Source organism: Symphalangus syndactylus, chromosome 17, assembly GCF_028878055.3.
Source record: "Symphalangus syndactylus isolate Jambi chromosome 17, NHGRI_mSymSyn1-v2.1_pri, whole genome shotgun sequence".
Taxonomy (NCBI): domain Eukaryota; kingdom Metazoa; phylum Chordata; class Mammalia; order Primates; family Hylobatidae; genus Symphalangus; species Symphalangus syndactylus.
Window position 1 is genome coordinate 101,525,682 of NC_072439.2, and position 19,167 is coordinate 101,544,848.

Below are 19,167 nucleotides of genomic sequence, written 5' to 3' on the forward strand. Positions count from 1 at the left end.
TTTGAATGCTTAACAGCTGACCCAAAATCTGGTCATAAAAATGGAAGTTAAATTAAATTGTCCTCAAAATTTAAGTTTGCTACATTTGTAAGAACCACTTGCTTCTTCAAAATCTCAAACTTTCTCATATCTAGCAGCAAATTGAAATTAGGAATTTAAGCATGTAAATTCATCATGGAAACCAAATTGATTAAAATTTTCTGTGTATTCATGATAATGTTTAAAATTTTTGCTACATTTAAACCCTAAGTTAGTTACAAAAACCCTAAAATTATGCTTGTTTAAAAACTTGGGCTAACTTGCTTTTGAAAACATACTGACATATTCGTTCCATTCTTCTTATAATTATTTTTTTGTCACTCCCAAGCAGCACACCATTGTATATATCCCCAAAACGGCACTTCTTTGTTAAAGCCATTAGGACAGAAATATTTTTGAGCCAGATGCAATGGCTCATGCCTGTAATGTCAGTACTTTGGGAGGCCTAGGTTAGAGGACTGCTTGAGGATAGGAGTTTGTGACCTGCCTGGGCAACATAGCAAGACCCAGTCTTTACAAATGAAATGAAAATAAAATATAAAATAAACTGGCTGGACAAAGTAGTGCACACCTGTGGTCATAGCTACCAGGAGGCTGAGATGAGAGGACCATATGAACCCAGGAGTTTGGGGCTGAGAATGAGCTATGACTGCACCACTGCACTTCAGCCAGAACTATGGGTTGGTGAGTTAGAAATAAGTTCTCAGTTCTGAATATAATAACTGCTCCTGGCACTCCCCAGAATGAGCTGGGTTTTCTTTTGCCTCTCTATAGTCCCTCTTCCTCAGGAAATACCCCCATGGTTCTGCCCGCTGTGCTATTAATTACACCAATGCTTATTATATGTCAGTTCAGTTTTATCTAGATTCTCCCAAAGTCAGTGCTGAACTTAGTTGTTTGAAAATGTATATATTGTAATAGTTACCAAAAAGACCAAATACAGCTAGATATTTATGCTATTTGTTTTATTTCCATCGTAGGTATATTTCCTTTTAAAATTCATATATATCTTTCTCTAAGGATTGTCTCCGTTTTCAGATGTTAAGCACTTTCTCATGCACACACCACCTAAGCAGCAAAGACAGAGTCCACGTCAGGGAATGTCACATTCAGGATAAGTACCTATTATTCTGTAACTCAGAAGTAGGAAAATGGATGTCCTCAAGCAGATGCTTTTCTTGACAGATACAAAAATTTGACAAGGATCACTGACTGACTTCCAACCCACCATTCATCACTTTTATCTTATTTTGACCCTAAGGGTCCCAGAGGGATAATGGCACTACATTCCTATTTAGAATTCAGATTTCAGATTGCATTTCTTATATCATTGTTTATAAGTAGTGGTTGCACACAGTCGCGATAATACTATGACATTAATCTACATTCCTCGTTAAATCGATTTTTGTCTTCCGTTTTTGAGCTTAGCTACAATTTCTCACACGGTTTCTCTAGGAAGATTCCTCAATGACTGAAACATTTAGAACATGGTCGATTCATAAATACGACACTGGGATTCCCCAGTGACTGAAACATTTTGAACATGGTCCATTCATAAATACGACACTGGGATTCCCCAATGACTGAAACATTTAGAACATGGTCCACTCATAAATACGACACTGGGATTCCCCAATGACTGAAACATTTAGAACATGGTCCATTCATAAATACGACACTGGGATTCCCCAATGACTGAAACTTTTAGAACATGGTCTATTCATAAATATGAAGAGCTTGTGTAGAAAGTATAATTTACTTATCCTATTATGCTTAAGAAATTATGTGAAATAATGTGAAAATAATCTTAAAACATTTGCATGCATATTTGCTGCAAGAGTCATCTTTCATTGATACTTAATCATAATCATGGACATGGTGGGTCCCAATAACCAATATTTAATGCAAGACTGTAAATTTAATAGAGAGAAAACCTTATTTATAAATTTTCATGTGTTCTTTTCTTGACAATAAGGAGCTGTGAGATTTGTATTTTAAAAGATACTTAGTAATAAAAACTTTAATTTTTAAAACTTTTATTTTTAAATTCTACTTAATTGCATAAAAGTTAAAAGGTAATATTTAATATTTAATGAGGCTTATTGAGCTAAATGATGATATGCAGCTTGGGTTATACTTGCAATTATAAGATTTGCTCATTATACCTAAGCAATCTCCTTCACTCAATCTAGCTACCACTAAGGAAGCAAAATTCCCTGAATCATAGTATCAAAGCATTCCATTATGTTTTCTATTAAGTTGTTTTGTTCTTTGAATCATTGTCTATTTTAATTTATCCTTTTAGAAAGAAAACAAATTACTTAACTTGCATTTCCCACTAGAAGCTTCACTACAGCTAGACTTGGAATTGATTTCAGGCCATTTTTTAATAAATGATGGTCCCTAGTGAAAGATAGAATACTTGAGCCATCAATATTGAGTAAATAAAAGGGTTTGGGTAAATAAGAGAGAAGATACCTATTTTTCTCAAATATTTTAAATATCTAATAACCTATTCCTCATCTAAAACAAGCCACAATTACTGGAAATGATGGTCAGAGGAAGGTATTAGCAACCCTGTGTAATACTACATGTCATGTTGGATCACTATTACAGAGAAACAGTCGTCATGCTGCATTTTAGTAATTCTACACATCACCAGAGAAATAGACAACTCTTATAGCCAAAGAAATCCAACGTAGCTACTGTCTACATATTCTTGTTTTAGACCTTTGGTGAAAAAAACTACTATGTGTATTGAATATATTTTACATTAGTTTTATCACAAAAGAAAAATGAGAATTCTATTAGATGCAAATACAAATTCTGAATGACAGGAAAGAAAAATTAAAATCAAAGCTGATCTTAATTAACAAAATGTATTATCTGCTTACATGTATATACAACTGTTCATATACAAAGGCACAGATGCATTTGTGGTTTTGAAAAAATATCTATTTCATTTCAAATCTTCATTGAACAATATTACATATGGCAAGAAAACTGATCTTTTTGAAGGATCTTTTAAAAAGTGTTAAACTTTATTAGATACTCCAAACTAGCAAAGCTCAACTTCATCACAATTATATAATAACACTGCACACTTTCAATTTTATCTGGAGAAATATATCTATCCCTTGAAATAACTCTGTAAACTTCCTGCTCACAGATTTCATTTCAAGCCTTGAAAATGCAGAAAATCAATGCTGAATATACTTGCCCCGAAAGGAAAAGAAAATTTCAGGAGTGTCAGGATGTTTTATCACATAAAGTACAGAATTGCAATTTGTATATGAGCAGGCAACACACCTCCAAAAATAATACAATACTTATCACAAAATACATTCACAGATACTAGATTTGGCACAAACCACTCCATACAGCTATTGATGAAATCAGTATTGAAAGCCTTATTCCAAAATCTATGGCCCTTTTCTACTCTCCAACTGACATTTCAGGATGCCACAACCTTGCAGCTCCACTCTCTCATTAATTTCCCCTAAATACCCTTGGCAGAAGAACGAGAAACGTCACATTTTTCATTTAATTTCTAAAGAACATCACATCCTTTAAGAATAGGTTCTTGAAATTTTAAAATGTTAAACATAAAAAACCCTAAAGAGACAAACATCCAAAAACATAAAAACCCTAAACAGACAAACGTCCAAAAACTTTTCTTCAAAATCACAACAACTTTATATGCTACGTGTTCCTGTAAAATACCACATACACAAACTCACAGGCACACCCACCCACCCAAAACCCACACACTCGAATTTATATGGCCTCGTAATACCTCACATATATATACATGTCACCAAATGCAACAGAGACACACGCATATATATGGCCTCATAATACCTCACATATATATACATATCATCAATTACAACAGAGAAAAGCCAATTTCAGAAACATGGCTTCAATTTTGATGCATTTACTCACACTTAATTCTATTTCAATTTAACTGCAGAGATATTACAATACCCTGTAACAAAAACCTGACGGAAGATTGTAACAAATTGCTTAAACATCAAACCAAACACTAAACATAATTTCATCACAAAGTGAAATTCGCATCCAACTCGCAAAGAATTAGAAAATCCTTGCACTTACCTTGGCCTTGTCCATTCCCCAGATGACCCCAAAACACCACCGTCATCATCAACAGCCCCGGAGCCCACGTCCACATCCTTCTAGTGACACGCTCGTGTCTTCTGGCCATTGCATCTTAAACTCTGCATATTCAGTGGGGTGGATGTGAAAGCACAATAAATTACATTCTTAGAGAAATACACTACGACTCAAATCCCATATCTAATATGCACTGTGCATTTCTGAATTATCCTGCCTACAAGGAGGTACATTTGAAAATCATGCTTCCCTTTAGGGTTGTCATATTGATGATTAATACGAAAGCTCATTCATTTTTAATCTTTAAGCATTCATCTGAATTCCATTTTTAATATCATTTTCCAAAACAGGCCACTTAACCTATGAATGTTAAAAAGTACTCCCGATATACATATTGGAGTTCAGTCAAGCAAAAGCATGGTGTATGGACACTACTTAAGTATAACTTGATATTTAGGCAAATTGATGAATTTAACATACCATGTAATCTCTACATATATACAAAAGGACTTTTCAACACATTTATGTAAGTTTTGCATAAATACCCTTGAAAATATTCTCAAGTTTTAAGTGGTATTCTAATTATGTCAGTAATTTTAACTGAATAAAGAGATGCATCATGTGCAAAAACTAATCTTGTTTACTTAAAATTGAGAGTAAAATTAATTATAGAAGGTACAAAACACTTGTAATTTTGATTTCAGATATATGACCCACAGGAACCTTCATATATACAAATATTATACACATATATGACAATGTATATTTGAATGTTCATTTTGAAACTGCTTTTCATACTGATACATGAAAATACTTAAATGTCCACCAAAGCAAGGTTATTTATTCATACATTTCAATGATATACAGTAGCTCAAAAGAATAAACTTGAGTTGCATGTACTAATATGGATAAGTGTCCAAAATGAATAGTGAAGCAAAACTAGCAAATTTAATAATGATAAGTTCAAAATTACACCTTTCATATGTAAACATGTGCAATAGTTAAAACTATAAATTTTATGTTGCATAAATATATAATACAGTATAATAACGCATAAGAATGAGAAACACCTTCAAGACTAAAGTTAGGAAATTACAAGACTACAATTTAAATGGTTAGTAGGTGGAATTTTAAATCAGAGGTTACTCCTAAATCCCAATTTTTCCACAGTTGACAAAATAACGGAGTTAAGAAAAATAAACTTAATGATTTCCAGAATGAATGCTTTATTCAAAATGCTACGTAATTACAATTCTAATAAACTTGCAAGGGAATCCAGTCACCCAGAAATTTTTTATGCCTTTCTCCTACATCACGAAAGGGGAAGATTTAATTACCAACTTTGCATTACTTAACGTCAGACTCATAGTATCAGAGCTAAAGAGAAATTTAAGAAACACCTAACTCAACCTCTCCATTTTAAATGACCAAATGAGTTGAGAAGGTTACAATGACATTTCTAAGTTCATATGTAAAAACAGAATTTTGATGACAATGACAGTTTAAGTACTAATAAACACTCCTGGAAAAGTTACTGTAATCCAGGTTATTTTACTGTGCTAAATGCCTTACATTCTTTACCCAATTCAGTTTTCACAGAAATCCTATGAACAAAGCACTTCCAAAATTTACCACTTCACAGCTAAGAAAACAAGGCTTAGAGAAATGCTACACGATCCCCTAGTCATGAGGTTAGTAGGTACCACTGTGGAGACTGAGGCAAAACAGGACGATTTCAAAGCCTATGCTCTGAACAAGTAAACACTAAGCAGGAATTTAGTTCTAGATCTCCCAGTTGTAGTCCAATAATCAGCCAAAAAATGGTGCTGAGAAGAGGGGAAAGAAAGATGTCTTGTATGTGGAGCCTCATGTATTTGATCCCAAATACATCTTCATATTGAAAATCATTAGAGCACAAGGCAAAAGAATTATTAGTTTGTTTCTAAAATCATCAACCTTTCCCAAGTTGAACATACAAATATATTTTATCATATATATACTATATGTGTGTATAGCGTGTGTTTATCTAAGTATTCCTGTGGTTTATATATCTGGATGTGGAATTACAAGTGTTTTGTGGTTTATTATTTATTTATTATTATACTTTGAGTTTTGGGGTACATGTGCACAATGTGCAGGTTTGTTACATATGTATCCATGTGCCATGTTGATGTGCTGCACCCATTAACTCGTCATATAGCATTAGGTGTATCTCCTAATGCTGTCCCTGCCCCCTCCCCCCACCCCACCACAGTCCCCAGAGTGTGATGTTCCCCTTCCTGTGTCCACGTGTTCTCATTGTCTCCCTCTGTTGCTCTGGCTGGAGTCAGTGGTGTGATCATAGCTCACTGCAGACTCCAAGTCCTAGGCTCAAGCGATACTTTTGCCTCGGCCTCTCAAGTAGCTCGGACTACAGGCACGCACCACCATCCCCGGCTAATTTTTTTACAGAGATGGGTCCCACCGTGTTGCTTGACTGGTCTCAGCCTCCTTAAGTCAAGGGATCCTCCCACCTGGACTTCCGAAAGCACTGAGATTACAGGTGTCAGCCACCGTGCGTTTTTTGATTTCTTCAATTAATTTTACTTATACACTTGATTACACAAGATTAATTTTGTGTACATAATGAATCTCTTTTGAGGTTTAAGTTACTGATTAATTAGAGTACCACTTAACAAGCGTGTCATCCCAGCACTTTGGGAGGCTGAAGTGGGCGGCTCACCTGAGGTCAGGCATGAGCCACCGTGCCCGGCTTACACACATTCTTTTCACTCCTGCTTGCAGATCTCTGTTCCCTTCTAATTCCAGTGGAACCACTTTCACTTAGTATCAAAATATCCAGATCCACTCATCAAAGTGTAAATAATCCTCCAGCAAATTACCTTTGCAAATCTATTTTTATGTAATATTTCCTTAACTTCTTCTTACCTACATCCAGTAGTCATTTTACAAGGCAGAATTTTTTCTATTTTATATAGAACTGAGGCAGTATTTGAAAAAAATCTCAAAACACTCTTCAGGAAGGACTGGCATCTAAAACACCAGTTCCAATATATATTTCAGTAACATTTTAAAGGACAGATGCTTTTCAAAATGTTATTATAATTTAAAAAAATGTAACCTTCCTCTCTGAGTTCATGTTTATGGAAAACTAATATTTCATAAATGCCAAGTTACTATGATGTACTATCTAAATGCTGCCCCTGCCATTCTATAAATACAAAAATCATAACCTTCTAACTAACTTTGGTATTAGTCAACAACTGTGCTGATGAAAAGTAAAATCAATTCATTTAAAATAATTTTCCATGAACAAAATCAAGTAACTTGTAAGTAGTATGGTGGATGAACCAAAAAATAAAGTAACATTAACCAGAAAGACATGCCATGGACTTCTCTAATCTTTTTTTGGAACACCCTTTTCATGCATATGAAAATAAAAATTAAATATAAAATACCTACTTTATGTATGTACTTTTACTTGTGTCTATTGTTCTTTAAAGATTAAAATAACTCCTAAAGCCTGGATAGCTGAGCCCATTGTGCTCTTCTGCCCATAAAATAGATCGGATGTGCAGTGAAAGAGGTAAAACTTAGGCTTTCAGGTTAGTTATGACGATGGAAACACAATTCTATTCAATAGTGTTCATCTTGGTCTTTCAAATGTTTAAGGTCACAAGGCAAAAGAGAACAGACTTTAAGAATGTTCGTGTATTACTTCTCGTCTTACCCAATAGCTACATTAGTTCAATTAGGCCAGTGTTTTGGAGTAAACAGCACTGTGAAATGTGTCGTGGAGTCCGGAGGCTCCACCACCTACCTCCATGTAGTTGTTCTGTCCGATGGAGCCTAGAGTAATACCTTAGGAGATGCATTACATCTACAGGTACCAACCAGGAAGGGTAGTCTTGAATTAAATGGCTTTAGAACACGTTATAAGAGCAAATCGAAGCTTCTAGGTATTAGAACCACTTCAATCACAGAGCGTCTCTGGGTTCTATCTGTGGCCAGCATCAAGTATCTGTCTGCCCTCCCCGAATGCTTTCTCTCATCATGTGGATCTTCTAGATGGTCTTATTCTTCCCCAGCCAGCCAACTTGATCAACAAGCCTAGGTATATTAGATATGTATAAAGTTGGTTCTTAAATAAAGTCCATTTCTGTATCTAGGTAAGTAATGTCTTCAGACTTACAATTTCATTGATATCTAGAAAGAGTGACTCTAGTTAGCTTCTAGTGTCAGTTTTTCTAGCAGCTTCTTTAAAAACAAAAATCCTCTCTGGAACAAAGCTTCCTTGCAAGTATTGCTGTTGGCAATAGTCCTCTTTACTGAAATGCTTATCCGGTGAAACTTGCGCTGTGCCAGTGAGCCTGCAGGTTGATGGTCCTTTTGTTCAACTTCTCCATTATAAAGCAACCCCTCTGATCACCCTTTTAAAACTAAAGACCAAAGAATCAAATGAGATCAGGAAGTGACCAGAGCTCACAGGTCATCAACTCCTCTTCTTAGCATATTATAGCACACAGTCTAAGCCCGAAAAACACAGCAGAACCCATTACAGCTCTCGAGTTCCAGTTATTAACATTGATTTTTTCCAATGGGAAATTTTCATTAGAAGCTATCACAGGACTCACATTCAGTAATAACTTAGATTAGGATACATACTGGAGCCTTTGTCCTTAGAGTAGGTGCCACTGAGTCACTATTAAAAGGAGTCTTTTTGATCTTAGTAAATTCTCACAGGGCTTATCTCAGTCTAAACTGTAACTGGCCTTTACTAGTGATGTCATGTGTAGTTCAAATTAATATTGTAATGTATATAAATTGTATATATAGGTATAATACATGCATGTATTTACAATTATTTATTTTATTTTATTTTTTAATAAGATAAAAGTTAGAGGTTAAAATATGACTCTAGGCCATTGTGCTTTAGAATGAAGAGCACAGACATGGGTTGGAAATGTAAATTTTGGCCCAATTTAATTTCTGTGACAAATTCATTAATGTCTTCAAGGTTCAGGCTCTATGTATGAGACAAATGAAAACAGCTCTAAGATTCCTGAAAACCCTAAAATATTAAAATTCCACTCTGCCATTAGTTCAGATAAATCATTTGCCAATTTGCCCCACAAGAACCAGGCATCTTTAAATGGTAACATAACATGCACTTCTCTCTCCCAAAGTGTGGTGCATAAACGTTCTGCTTCTCAATAACACAGGATGCCTGCTAAAATGTGCTGTCAGGGGGATTAGTAAGGAAATGTTGTATCAAAACTTCTGCAGATGTGGCCCTGAAATACACATTGTAATAAATCCTCCAGGCCTCTCAAGTTAGGAATAACTGGTTTATAAAATTGTACTTACTTAAAAATTATAGATAAACAGATTTCACCGTAACCCATTCTTTCTGTTCTGAATGAAATAAGGCTCTATATTCAGACTGAATTTTCAGTGAAAAACAACTTAAAATAGTGACAAATCGTCTATAAGTTTAAATGAATATAACTAGGAGACCTGAAAACTCAGGTTTAGCAGTCATCTTCCAACAGTTTGAGAGCCCACAGGAGCCACAGAGCCCTCATGTCTCTCCAGAGAAGCAGGGTGATTCTTCCCCCTAAACACCATGCAATTCTTGAAGTGAGTGAAAGCATCCCTGCTCACACTGATACCCTCTCAAGTGAACTCAAAGTTAAGCCATCTCCAGCCAGACCAGATATCCTGGCCCATATCTCATTCATTAATATATGTTGAGAAGCCTTTGTTTCTTGGAAACTACATGAAGTGAATAGGCTGTGGACTCCACTGGACCTAGTGGTCTATATTTAACCAATTCCCTTCACACATATGTATCAGATGCTCTCTTAGTTACGGAGCTGCAGTGGTGAATAAGAAAGCCACAGTCCTGTACTCCCAGGGTTTCAATTCTGAAGACGAAGACAGGCACAGAAACCCAACTGAGCAAAGAGAAGAGATTATTACAAAATGTGTTCACATGCAAAGTGAAGCAAGGGACTGAATATACAACAAGGGTTTTGGGGCGAACATTAGATACAATCTTAATTCAGATTATATAAGATTCATACATATAATTTTTATATATAGATATATTAATTTGGGCCGGGCGTGGTGGCTTATGCCTGTAATCCCAGCATTTTGGGAGGCCAAGGCGGATGGATCACTTCAGTCCAGGAGTTTCAGACCAGTCTGATCAACATGGCAAAACCCCATCTCTACTAAAAATAAAAAAGTTAGCCGGGTGTAGTGGTGTGCGCTTGTAGTCCCAGCTACTCAGGAGGCTGAGAAAGGAAAACTGCTTGAACCCAGGAGGCAGAGGTTTCAGTGAGCCAAGATTGTGCCACTGCACTCCAGCCTGGGTGACACAGCAAGACCCTGTCTCAAAAGAAAAAGAAAAAAAGAAATATTAATTTGGATTATACAGATTCTAACCACTTCTTTCAAGTGAGAATATTTAAGGTAAGACCTGAGAATAAAAAGAGTTAGCTTTTCATACACTACAGAAAGATTCGTCTTTTAGGAAAAACCCCCAGTGTTCATGGACCCTAATATATGAGCAAGATCTTGGCATGTAGAAGAAACCTGTGAATTGGATGAAATGAAAAACTGAAAAGTAGGAATCTGGATGAAGTACAGAAGGGAGAAAGACTAATGTGAGACGTGGCTGAAAGAGAAGGATATGTGAAACAGTACAGGTCTTCATTAGTAATGATGAGGAACATAAATGTTAGTCCAAGTACACCAGAAAAGTGGGAGAGTTGGAAACTGAAAGACATGTTAAGAGATCACTTTGGTTTCTCTGTAGCTAACAGGGTGTAGGAGATTAAGAATTAAAGTAGGTTGACTAAGGATGACCTAAGAAAATAAGCATAGGTAAGAAAATATGTGGCTCTGGCTAGGCTGGGGACATTGGAAATCAAAAGAGGTGGAGGAAATTACAGATGTATTTGGAACCAAAATATTTTTTAAATGAATGTTGAATTGGATATTGTCAGAATATTGAGGAAGGGCCAAAAATGACTTATAAGCGTCTAGCATGGCTGGCAGTGCCACTTACTGACATGTGGGAAACCAGGACATGTTACCTCTGAATTATTCGAGTGCTATTGTCATGTAAATCATCAACTCCCAGAATAAAGGTCTGGGCCAAACTCTAAGACTGGAAATTATGAGCTGTTTAGTAGTGTTTAGAGCTTAGAGAGAGTATGTGTGTGGAGAGAAAAGAAGAGCAATTAGGACAGAACCCTTAGAAACATCAATATTTAAAATTTGGGAAGAGAAACAGAAACAAATAAATTGTGGGAAAATGAAGCTCAGGGTAGTTGCAAGGGAATGCTAAAAATGAACTATGGCATTTGAGGAGGAAAACGTGGAAACTGAAAGCAAGAGAGTACGGATGGATCGTGAGGGAGCAGCAGCAGCTGTGTCCTAAGAAGAGTCTCAGTGAAAATGAAGGGTTGTAGGAATGAGGACATCTGGGCCAACGAGCTGGCAAGGAGTGATGTCCAGGAGGCAGAATATTTGCATCTAGATCCTGGTGGTATATACCCTTATAGAAAATGTTTCAGATTTGATGACAATAAAGTGGAGGAAAGAAAAAAAGTAATGGAAATAAAGATGTCAAAAAACGGGGAACCGAGGTTTGTACTGGTCCTTTCACGTGAAAGCTGAGCCACTAAAATGATGGCTGAACTTGCCTGAAGATGATATTGAGCAAAAGATCTACAGCCTTAAATAAATGGCAAGAGGCCAGGTGCAGTGGATCATGCCTGTAATCCCAGAACTTTGGGGGGCTGAGGCAGGCATATCACCTGAGGTCAGGAGTTCGAGACCAGCCTGGCCAACATGGCGAAACCCCGTCTCTACCAAAAATACAAAAATTAGCTGGGTGTGGTGGTATGCACCTGTAATCCCAGTTACTCAGGAACCTGAGGCAGGAGAATCACTTGAAACCGGGAGGAGGAGGTTGCAGTGAGCCGAGATCACACCATTACACGCCAGCATGGGTGACAGAGCAAGACTCCATCTCAAAAAAAAAAAAAAAATAAGACCAGAGTGCCCAGGAGGGAGGTCTGTTGATGATGGTAATACCAAAGGGGCATGGCCGATATTTCCAAGGGGTTTGAGTTTCAAAGGAACAGTCTAATTTGCAAGGAGCGGAGAAATTAACAGTCTAGAAGTTGTAACGGGAACCAAGAACAACCACCTCGGCTTCCAGCCATAGGTATGTGGAGGGTGAGAAAAAGACCTGTCTCAATTTATGAAAGCTAGAGGAAAAACTGCACTTTAGTATCAACCAACTTTTGTTTTAAGATAATTACAAACCAATATGGAACTTAGCAAGAGTCAATTTTGACAGTTTCCTGCAGCTTAGTAAATTCTGCACAAAATTAAGATTTAACACAAAAGTAGAGAAAAATTTTAATGGCATAGCACATTTCTTCACAATTCCTTAAACCAAATAATTCCCTGTTCTTCTAACTCTCACCTTACACTATCAACTAGGCTTCTTATTCAATGAACGGTTTAAGTCTACTAAGACACACACACACACACACACACACACGTCTTATCCAGCTGCAGATCTCATTTTTGAAGGTACACTGAAAGTACATAGATCATTCTATAATCATCAGCTATGAAGATTGTGAGCAACTGGAACAAGTATTCTTGGAAAAGAAGTTTCCTGTGTATAAGAAAAAAAAGAGTCCAACTCTGGGAACTGACTTGGCTGAGTCATCATTATATGCCACTGGCAAGAAATCAAGAAGTAACTCAGGACTGATAAACTTTGTTAAAGGAAATGGAAACAGCCTATCTGTGAGGCTTAATTCTTGATAATCTGGCCAAGATATAGCATCTGGATAAGAGTTCACTGACTCAACTAAATTTTGTGAAGGTGAAGTACTTGTTAAAATGAAAGATCTATTTAGAGAGAAATAAGTAGACATAATGTCTGCACTATGGATAGGTGTATACCTGTTTTTTGCAAAAACAGTTTGTATCTTTGAAATGCTGGTTTGCCCTGGACAGAGCTAACTTAAATAGAGACCTGGCGCGGTGGTTCATGCCTGTAATCCCAGCACTTTGGGAGGCCGAGGAGGGTGGATCATGAGGTCAGGAGATCGAGACCATCCTGGCTAACACGGTGAAACCCCGTCTGTACTAAAAATGCAAAAAATTAGCCGGGCATGGTGGCGGGCACCTGTAGTCCCAGCTACTCTGGAGGCTGAGGCAGGAGAATGGTGTGAACCCGGGAGGCGGAGCTTGCAGTGAGCCGAGATCGCGCCACTGCACTCCAGCTGGGTGACAGAGAGAAACTCCGTCCCCAAAATATATATATATAGTTTTTTTATATATATATGTATATATACCCAAAGGATTATAAGTCATGCTGCTATAAAGACACATGCACACGTATGTTTATTGTGGCACTATTCACAATAGCAAAGACTTGGAACCAACCCAAACGTCCAACGATGATAGACTGGATTAAGAAAATGTGGCTGGATACATATGTAACAAACCTGCACATTGTGCATATGTACCCTAAAACCTAAAGTATAATAAAAAAAAAAGAAAATGTGGCACATATACACCATGGAATACTATGCAGCCATAAAAAAGGATGAGTTCATGTCCTTTGTAGACACATGGATGAAGCTGGAAACCATAATTCTCAGCAAACTATCACAAGGACAAAAAAAACCAAACGCTGCATGTTCTCACTCATAGGTGTGAATTGAACAATGAGAACACATGGACCCAGGAAGGGGAACATCACACTCCGGGGCCTGTCATAGGGTGGGGTGAGGGGGAGGGACAGCATTTGGAGATATACCTAATGTAAATGATGAGTTACTGGGTGCAGCACACCAACATGGCACATGTATACATATGTAACAAACCTGCACGTTGTGCACATGTGTCCTAGAACTTAAAGTATATATATATATATATATATATATAAAAATATAAAGAGAAAACCATTAAAGAAAGGCTATAATACACAGGAACACACAGACATACATACACCTGTGTGTCTATATCTTCAGTTATCACACTTTTTCTATACAGACTCCACACGAGACAAACATGTTACATTTTATGAGAAACTATAAGTGGAAAGAGGAGAATTTGTGAAATCAATATAGAATGTTCCTTGTTTAGCATAATTCTAACTGTTTCTCATTAGAGGTCTGAGTATCAATCTGTATTATATGTGGCCATGCTGGCATTTGGGAAATTCCACAAGAAACTTTTTAAATATGAATTTGGAAAAGGGAAAAGGATTTTTAAAGTGTCTTTTTTTGTTCTGCATTCTATGTGGAACATCTATTTTGTGCTAACTGCTCGTGTTAGCTTGTGATTGCCTGTGACTATGTGGAAGATATACTTTACGTGACTATGTGAGCAATAGTCTTAAAGTTAAGAAATCTAAAATTTGGTTGGTTTAGTTGCTAATTAGGTAAATTACCTTGTAATGGTTACTTAACCTCTCAAAGATTAATTATCTTCAGTGGTACATTGAAGGTTCCATTCATATTGATTTTAGTAGACTTATCCTACTAAAAAGTAAATTTAACAGAAATTATTCTAGACCTCATTATTTCAGGAGACCCCACCCCAGCTTTTATTCCTAACTTCAAGAAATGCAGAGAAATTTAAAAATTCGATGTTCTCCCAATTCAACAGAATATAACTGAACTAAATCGATTTATGTATAATTCATTATTTCAACCTTTAACGCTATATCCGAGCGGTTTGTTTTCACCATAAAGTTATAGCTGTTTAGGCCAATAATTAAAGAGGACCTTGATAGAGAATGACAAGAGAGGATGATCACCCTATTGTCTATCTTCCAGCTGTTTTCAATGCCCTGAAGTTTTATTCACACCCAAATATTAGAATCTTATCTGAGAGAGCGTACTCAAATGATGAATCATGCTAATTTCTCAAGAAAAGTGTTACAGAATAATAAATGCCTTTCTGGTCAAAGCACTGATGCTCTGGAAATAATCTTTATCCAAATGAGGTACAGGAATTGTTAGGACTATTAAAAGTTTGTATATGATATCTGCCAGGTTCGACTGAGCTTCACTTAAAATCTACCATATTAGGGCCAAGTGTAATGACTCAAATTAGTGAACTTAAAAATTGTTTTAAAATGTTTCCTGGAGACATTTCAAATATTGCTCTCTGATTTATCACTGTTACTTTTGCTGAATTCAATTTGATGCCAAGATTTATTCAGATTAATCAAATGCCATAAACTCTGATACCTAATGTTCCTTAACACCTTAAGAACTTTTAAACAGATCAAATGTTGAAGATACGCTTTTAGTGAAACTGTACCTAAGCACATGAATTCTATTGAATATAGCTTTTTAGAAGACTAACAAAGAAAGAAGACTTAGGAAATTCGGAAACATTTTTTAAACCTTCTAGAGGGAATTAAACTACTGAAAAATAATTTCAATTGGTGAATCTAATGGCATTAATCAGAAGATAAGAAAAAAGTAACCATAAAACTTTATGGGGGTAATATTTGCTATGAGGATCAGGAAAAACAACTAATGGATATTAGGCTTAATATCTGGGTGATGAAATAAACTGTACAACCAATCCCATGGCATAAGCTTACCTCTGTAACAAACCTACACTTGTACCCCTGAACTTAAAAGTTAAAATTTAAATAAATAACGTTGTGCTATTAATTTCAACCAGAGCCTTTCCAAGGTGCAGGGAACTTTTGAGAATTTTATTTCTTGCAAAAGGAAACTTGATTCCTTGCTTAGGGCCTTCCTAGGAAAACCTCTATTCTTTGGAGAAGCATCATACTCCTACAAGATTTAAGGACCATCATATTTGTCAGACTTTTTTTCTGTTTTACTGTGAGCAGTTTACAGAACATAAAGAAAAATCAAATCCGAAGGTGCACTACACGTGTTTTATCAAAAGGAACATTTTTGTGTACTTTTAAGAAAATACGACAAATTGAGTTTTCTGACCTATTACCAAGTTAGACATCTTGAGTGAATTGAATCTGTTGTAATCCTGTTTGGTTTTCATCCCATGGCTCTGGAAAACTGACATTTATCTCCAATTTTTCAACTCTGCTTCTTTCCAGTACCTCATCTATACGACTATTATAGTACTTTTCATCTGCTTCTACCACTACACTATGGCTGCATTACTTTTAACACAGTGTCCCACATGTTACCCATTTCTACCTTATATAAAGAGTAGAAATTGAATTGTAATTGAGTATCCAGTTGCCTCATATTCAGGTCTTCAACTGAAGTAACTCCAGCTATCTCAAAACTTCAACCCTCTCTGGAAGTATTGGACCAAATTATCCCAGATTATAGCACTCTCAGGCTAAAATTACTAATGCTTCTATAGTTTCAGAGACTGTATCAGGTTATTCAACACAACATTCCATGCACCATTCCAGCCTCATATAATCAGAGGACACTTAGACGACTTTAATAGCCTTCAAAAGACACCCTCCTCTTTTACTTATATATATATTTATTTATCTATTTATTTAATGGAGACAAGGTCTCACTCTGTCACCCAGACTGGAGCGCAGTGGCATAATCACGGTCCACCGCAGCCTGCACCTGCCGGGCTCCGATCCTTCCACCGCAGCCTCCTGAGTGGCTGGGACCACAGGCGCCGCCACCACGTCTGCCTGGTTTTTGTATTTTTGTGGAGATGGGGTTTCACATGTTGCCCAGGCTGATCTGAGACTCCTGGGCTCAAGAGATCCACCTGCCCCGGCCTCCCAAAGTGCTGGGATTACATGAACGAGCCATTGTGCCCAGCCGGTCCCGCCCGGTTTTTAACCTTCGTACTGTTTATATAATCATCCTTCACAAAATAGAACACTTCATTACTCGATGGTTCTCATTATTCTAATATGAAGAACTATATTAAGAAAATAAATTCCTGGCCGGGCGCGGTGGCTCACACTTGTAATCCCAGCACTTTGGGAGGCCGAGGCGGGCGGATCACGAGGTCAGGAGATCGAGACCACGGTGAAACCCCGTCTCTACTAAAAATACAGAAAATTAGCCGGCGTGGTGGCGGCGCCTGTAGTCCCAGCTACTCGGGAGGCTGAGGCAGGAGAATGGCGGGAACCCGGGAGGCAGAGCATGCAGTGAGCCGAGATCGCGCCACTGCACTCCAGCCTGGGCGACAGAGCCAGACTCCAGCTCAGACAAAAAAATAAATCAATAAATTTCCAATATTTCCTAGCATATCCAATTTAATTCTATACATCACATAAAAATAAAAGCCGTCTTACTGTGTTAGTTTCTTACTGCTGTTACAGTAAATTAACATAAACTCAGAGGCTTAAAACAACACATTTTTTTTCTTTATACTTCTGGGGGTCAGAAGTCCAAAATGGGTCTTAGTGTGCTAAAATCAAGGTATCATCAAGTGTATATTTTGTCTAGAGATTCCAGGAGAGAATTCACCAGGTTTGAGGGGTCACATGTATCCCTGAGCTCTTGGCCTCTGCACATCTTGGACACAGCACATCACTTCAGCCTCGGCTCCAGTTTCCCCAAGCTCTTCTGCTCACTCTGGTCTCTCCGCCTTCCTGTCTGAAGGTTCTTTGTGACTACAGTGGGCCCACCTAGATAATTCAGGATAATCGCTCCAGTTTAAGGTGAGGTGATTAGCAATCTTAATTCCACCTCTAACCATAATGCTTCCATGCTGCCTAACAACACATTCAAAAGGTCATCCTGCTAAGGGTCATTATTCTACCTACACACTAAGTGACTGAGAAAAAGTAAAGTTATCTATCATGCCTTACCTATGGCGAGGAAATAATAACTTATAATGATTTATCTACGAAAACCTGTTTTTAAAAGCTTTGGTCCTAGTCTATTGATTAAAGTTTTGGTATATTCCAGATAAATTTCATGTCCTTGATGCTAACACATTGTGCACAGTAGATGGCCTTTTTAAAATAGTACTGCATAAAGGAATATTTAAGGTTGTCTGGACAATAGAAAAGGAACTTTAGTTGCTATGCCACAAAAGGCCGGATTTCTGCACATTACACCTCCTACCAGTGCACACATGTGCCAAACTCCTTCCTGAAAGCCTGGTTTATGTTTCCTATGTGCTTAGCAATAGTTTTACTCTCACGACTGTTTATATTAAGTCCTATTTTTTAAAGCATATCCTCATTTGTTTGTTTTCCTGAGCCTCTGAACTGGATTTCATCTGGTATGTATTGCACAGGTTTGCACACTTGATTGTACGCTACCTAAAAGCATCCTCTTGTGTTCTGGACACGGTTATTTTTCTCCATGGTAAGGTGATAAGTGACTTCTCTGAGGACTTGCCACCTTAGAATGCAGTGGTGACATCACCTGCTCAGGCTCTGTCTGCAATGTGGAATTTAGTATTTTCCAACTTCTGGTCTAACTTGAACTTCATGATTAAGCAGAGCCGCCTTTTGAGGGAACAGTAGGGTGTCTGCCCCTAAACGTCTGTGTAAATGCAGAGACACATTTGGGAACATAACTGACTTTTACGTACAGAAGCCAGATGCATTTCATGACCATGCATGCTTAGGGAAGCAAGTTCATCTCATCTATCACAATAAGCATCTGTGCCACTAAATTCCACTGCAGGATACTTTTCACACTTAGACAACAAAACATTTAAGGAAATAAAAGCTCTTTCCAATAAAAATGTGCATCAAATACTGTGTGTATGTTTAAAAAAAAACCTTCCTCTATAAGATAAGGCCACAGGAACTACTAAAAAAGCATTCTTGAAATACATTTTCTGATAGGAATCTAGGCCCTTGCCTTCTATAAGATTTAAGGAAAGTGATGTGTGTGTCTTTATACTTGAAAGGCTGTTTTCAACAGCAAAGGGTATGCTTTGAGGTATCAATATAGTTTTGAGAATGCAAAAGTTTAAAAGAAATGGAATGCATATTCT